Source organism: Macaca nemestrina, unplaced genomic scaffold (assembly GCF_043159975.1).
Source record: "Macaca nemestrina isolate mMacNem1 unplaced genomic scaffold, mMacNem.hap1 Scaffold_43, whole genome shotgun sequence".
Classification (NCBI taxonomy): domain Eukaryota; kingdom Metazoa; phylum Chordata; class Mammalia; order Primates; family Cercopithecidae; genus Macaca; species Macaca nemestrina.
The window spans coordinates 497,141-503,140 of record NW_027257672.1 but is presented as its reverse complement, the minus strand read 5'-3'; the positions used below and the strand labels follow the sequence as shown (position 1 = coordinate 503,140).

The 6,000-nt window shown below is 47.7% G+C and overlaps 1 long non-coding RNA gene across 1 annotated transcript in view; it reads right to left on the bottom strand.

Moving 5' to 3' along the window:
- Positions 1-486: 486 nt before the first annotated feature.
- LOC139361331 (uncharacterized) overlaps positions 487-6,000 on the bottom strand; it is a 29,036-nt gene continuing 23,522 nt past the window's right edge. The window contains exons 2-3 of the long non-coding RNA XR_011618871.1: positions 1,402-1,519; positions 487-675 (exon numbers count right to left, since the gene is read on the bottom strand). This is a non-coding gene — a long non-coding RNA (uncharacterized lncRNA). The remainder of the gene's footprint in view (positions 676-1,401; positions 1,520-6,000) is intronic.

Here is a 6,000-nt window from a genome sequence, read left to right as displayed (position 1 = left end):
TTTCCACCCCTGTCTCATTCAACATCCCAAGGGTGGTCTTCATCCTCGTCTGGGGCTCAGTTCTGCCCCAATTTCCTAAATCTCTGCCTTCAGAGCCTGAAAACACCCACGCCCAGGGTCACCCTAAGTCCACGTTTACCCCAGAGAGTCCCAATTTTATGTTTTCCAGGCATCGCCTTAGTGATAATTTATCCTGTAAATTCCAACTTGCCTTCACACCTCACCCCTGCTGTCTCCCAGCAGAACCCACTCAGATGCACATGCCCCAGACCCACACCCAGGTCTGTACATGCTGCCCTGCTCTACCCATGTGGGGACCACCTCTCTTTCTTGAGGAATCAGCTGGCGATCATCTCCTTGTGGAGGGCTGCCCTGACTTCCAACTCTCTCCAGCAAAGGCAGAAGCCATCCTCGGTACTTCCCCAAAACTCAGGCCAAGTATGAAGATGGCGCAGATGCTAGCTGTGCCTGAGATGCCATGGGCAGGGTCCCCAGATGCTCTGCACATGGCCCGGGGCACCGCCTGAACACAGCAAGTGCTGAAGAAACAAAACTGACGTGCACTGACCTCTGATAGGGCCTCCTTCACCATCCACATCTGTCTCCCCTCTGGACAGTAAAATCCACAGGACACAGAGGGCTTGTCTCACTCATCTTCAAACTCCCAGGGTCACCCTGGTAGGTAAAGGGGACTCAAATGTCTTCTGAAGGAAGCGACTGGTTAGCTGCCAAGTTAAAGGGCCTCTGAAATTCAGAGCTCTGCATAGCAGTCCAGCACACTTTATTATGAATGACTCCAACCACAGCAGAAGTGGCCGTGGAACCAGTGCTAACCAATTCAGGGTTTGTTCACTGTTTCTCAGTTCATTATCACAACGCATTCTCACAGAGCAGCTGCGCACAGATCCTCAGACATCTACACAGAGTGGGACGATGGCGCCAAGTCACGTCAACGTCCTGTTGCAGACTGGGAGACAGCAGTCAGACACGGACCCAGGTAGAGCACAGACCTCGCGTTAAATCGGCTCCGTGTAAACAGCACTCCCTGCCAGGCCCTTTCCTATCTGCACAGCTTCTACAAATTCAACTCTCGCACCTGACACCTAAGAATACTGCACACCCCCATGTGAATCCCCTACTCACCTCCCAAAATGACCCGGCATGGCCGAGTACAAAAACTTTCAACATAAGGGAACTGGAGGGCATGTGGGGCTTTCTCGAGTCCCTGCTGCCTCCTGATGGGAGGGCCCAATGCTTCACACTCCTAGTGAAGGGCGGGTCTCTTCGGCCCCCAGGCTTTGACCTGGAGCTTAAATCAGCATTAACTAATTTCACCTTCCAGGACCAACTTCAAAGGCCTGCAAAGCCAGAGAAGGGAGAGGAGATGGAACACGCCCTCACCTCAGATCTGCTGCAAGCACACACTTCTCAGATGCGTCCCAAGGTGCACAGCGTGTCCGATGCCTGTTTCACATCCACCGACCTGCAGGTCTTCTATGTGGCATCAGCCTCCTGGGCACTGGGAACAAGAGGTATAATGGCAAGTCCCTTCTGCAGCAAAGCTGAGGCAAAGGGACCCAACACATTGGAACTGACCTTTTTCTGACAGTATCAAAACAGAAGGAAAATACTGTACAGTCAACTCCCCCTCACGCAGGTTTATTTACCTGTGACTCAGAGGCCATGACAGAGAACTTCAGGTTCTTACCGATTCCTATTTTCCCCATCCAGGAAGCCTTTGTTTTTAATATCGTACGAACTTGCCATTTTGTAGGCCAAAAACAGCAAATATTGGCAGTTTCCTACAGTTCAACTGAATAAAATATGATCATGGCCTTTTGTGAAACCATGAAGAAAAGGTGGATATCTCAATATGTGTTTCCAGACTGGCTTTGTTCCTGAAGCGGTAACTCTGTTCACTCAGGATATTAGACACTGAAGAATAAACATCAATATCCCACCAAGAAAACCAAAGGAATGAAATAATTTTGCATCCACCTTGGAACCTTTTTAGGACAAGGCAGGACACAAACTTCTAAAAAGCTGCAATTGTCCCTCTGTATACACAGGGACATGGATTCCAGAACACGCCCCGAGTTTACCCAAATCTACGTATCCACAGGACCCCACGGCCACCCTATGGAACCACATGTAGGAAACGTCGGCCCTCCACAAAACCAGGTTTTTTCAGTAAGGGTTTGGTTGGAAAAAAAATTAACATAAGTGATCCTTCGAAGCTCAAAACCCATGTTGTTCAGGGTCAGCTGCATTTATTACTTGTGTCATATCTGAGGCCTGAAAGCCATCATTCTCGATACCTTAATGTGACGGTTAACAAACTAACTGTTCCGATTAGAAAGAGGAAAAAGCTTATTTTTAAGCTGACAATGAGAGTGGATGCGGCTACGGTGAACGGAGAACAGACCTAAGCAAGCACCAAGGCTGGGGTGACTGCCTGTGCTCAGACCCACCAGGGCCTGTTCTTCCATCTCCCTCTGCTGAAAGGGATAACCTCCTTCTCCCCCACGACTAAAGGGCCTTTTTAAAATATTCACACGAGAAGTGCTATGAAAAGCTGAAAGGTCACAGATAACATTTTTAAAAATAAACATTAACGTAAGCATTTAATTTTCGTATAAGGAGTAAGGAAAGGATCCAGTTTCAGCTTTCTACTTATGGCTAGCCAATTTTCCCAGCACCATTTATTAAATAGGGAATCCTTTCCCCATTTCTTGTTTCTCTCAGGTTTGTCAAAGATCAGATGGCTGTAGATGTGTGGTATTATTTCTCAGGACTCTGTTCTGTTCCATTGGTCTATATCTCTGTTTTGGTACCAGTACCATGCTGTTTTGGTTACTGTAGCCTTGTAGTAGAGTTTGAAGTCAGGTAGCGTGATGCCTCCAGCTTTGTTCTTTTGACTTAGGATTGTCTTGGAGATGCGGGCTCTTTTTTGGTTCCATATGAACTTTAAAGCAGTTTTTTCATACGAAAATTAATTCAAGATGGATTAGAGACTTAAATGTTAGACCTAGTACCATAAAAATCCTAGAGGAAAACCTAGGTAGTACCATTCAGGACATAGGCATGGGCAAAGATTTCATGTCTAAAACACCAAAAGCAACGGCAGCAAAAGCCAAAATTGACAAATGGGATCTCATTAAACTAAAGAGCTTCTGCACAGCAAAAGAAACTACCATCAGAGTGAACAGGCAACCTACAGAATGGGAGAAAATTTTTGCAATCTACTCATCTGACAAAGGGCTAATATCCAGAACCTACAAAGAACTCAAACAAATTTACAAGAAAAAAAAAACAACCCCATCAAAAAGTGGGCAAAGGATATGAACAGACATTTCTCAAAAGAAGACATTCATACAGCCAACAGACACATGAAAAAATGCTCATCATCACTGGCCATCAGAGAAATGCAAATCAAAACCACAATGAGATACCATCTCACACCAGTTAGAATGGCGATCATTAAAAAGTCAGGAAACAACAGGTGCTGGAGAGGATGTGGAGAAATAGGAACACTTTTATACTGTTGGTGGGATTGTAAACCAGTTCAACCATTATGGAAAACAGTATGGCGATTCCTCAAGGATCTAGAACTAGATGTACCATATGACCCAGCCATCCCATTACTGGGTATATACCCAAAGGATTATAAATTATGCTGCTATAAAGACACATGCACACGTATGTTTATTGCGGCACTATTCACAATAGCAAAGACTTGGAATCAACCCAAATGTCCATCAGTGACAGACTGGATTAAGAAAATGTGGCACATATACACCATGGAATACTATGCAGCCATCAAAAAGGATGAGTTTGTGTCCTTTGTAGGGACATGGATGCAGCTGGAAACCATCCTTCTTAGCAAACTATCACAAGAAGAGAAAACCAAACACCGCATGTTCTCACTCATAGGTGGGAACTGAACAATGAGATCACTTGGACTCGGGAAGGGGAACATCACACACCGGGGCCTATCATGGGGAGGGGGGAGGGGGGAGGGATTGCATTGGGAGTTATACCTGATGTAAATGATGAGTTGATGGGTGCTGACGAGTTGATGGGTGCAGCACACCAACAAGGCACAAGTATACATATGTAACAAACCTGCACGTTATGCACATGTACCTTAAAGTATAATAATAATAAATTAAAAAAAAAAAACCGTAAGCATTTAACAAGCCGAATTACGATTTAAAGGAAAAAAAAAACGGTATTAAGTTCCTGGGTGCAGGGGCTCATGGCCGTAATCCCAGCACTTTGGGTGGCCGAGGTGGGCGCATCACCTGAGGTCAAGAGTTTAAGACCAGCCTGGCCAACATGGTGAAACCCCTTCTCTAACGAAAATACGAAAATTAGCCAGGCATGGTGGCGGAAGCCTGTAGCCCCAGTTACTTGGGAGGCTGAGGGAGGAGAATCACTTGAACCCGGGAGGGAGAGTTTGCAATGAGCCAAGATCGTGCCATTGCACGTCAGCCTGGGCGTTGAGTGTGAAACTCCATCCCAAAAAGAAAAAAAAATATAAAGTTTTCCTTCCAATGAACCTATCATTCAGCCACCGAGGTATCCTATAGCTACTTATTCAGCCATGAGATACACCACAGGCGATATAGGCGAACAGGACACTGTTCTTCCCTGAAAGAAGGCTGCACCCTCAACAGAAGGGAGGCACATACTCCGAATGGAATCGGCATAGGAAACAGATGCTGCTGCAGGTTGAACTGGCTGCACAGAGCACCCACTCAGGTGTCTGAGAAACAAGGAGCCGCTGGTGCCATCACCTTCCATACCTGAGCTGGGACAGTGGGGAGCCTCTCATCACCAGGGACAAAGAGCCCCAGAACCACACAACGAGCTTACAAACTCACCAAGGCGATGACTGAGCAATGTGTGTGGAGTGATGCGAACACGCAGATGTCAGGGCCACGCACGGCATTGGTTTTGTGCATCAACCTGAGCATGCCCGGGGTGCCCAGATGGCTGGTTCTGCATTATTTCTGTGTGAGATGCATGTTTGTCTCTGGACTGAGTGGAGACCCATCCTCGCCGGTGTGGGGGGCACCACCCTATCCCCCCAGGGCCCGAGTAAAACAGCAAGGCGGGGAAAACTGGGTTCACTCCACCTCTCTGGCTGATGGGCCAGTGACATCTGTCTTCTGCAGCCCGTGCTCCTGGGTCTCAGCTCCTCAGACCCTGGTCGGATCTGCAACCTCCGCTTCTCAAGTCTTCAAGCCACACCCTCTCAGGACTATAGCTTGCAGGCTGTGGGTCCTGGGGCTTCTTGGACTCTGTAGCCCCTGCAGCAGGCCTCGCCCTGGAGACACACGCACACCTGGCTGGCTGTCTCTCTGGAAGCCCTGACTAAAAGTCGCCCCTAAAAGTGGTCTTCAGGGTTTCTTTCTAGCCCTAAGATCCCAGCGCCCCTCCTACAATTCTAGGCGGAAAGGTGAACGGAGACCAATGGACAGAGGTGTGTGCGAGGACACGCCAGGCAGCAGCACTGGGCAGGAGGGCACTAACGCTCACTAAGCAAAGAATCAAGGCTGCTTGCCACAAAAATGAGAGCAGTAAAGATTTCTTCAAACAGAAATGAGTTTGTTTCATGATTTGCTCTTAATACATAAGAAAGCATAAAAGTAGGCCTATTAACAATTACGTAAGTCTTTACAGGCCCTTGAACTACTTCTGTCCCTTTGTGTTTTTATAGAAAATAAGCCTGAGGTTAAAGAGAATAACGTCACTGGCCACAGCTGGGGACACGCGAGGACACAGCTTATACCCCTGAGGTCCCTGGGTGCCCCATATCCTTCCCTTGCTATTTATGGAAATATGGGAGAAACCAGGAGGTCTGAGCGTGGACATGGCCGTGCTCCCAGGGGCCGAGGAAAGCACCCATCTGTCCAGTCTTCCCTCCACCCCGCGGTTTCCTCTTACTCAGACTCTTGGGCTGACGTGGCTCATGCACTCAGCAGCGCCATCATT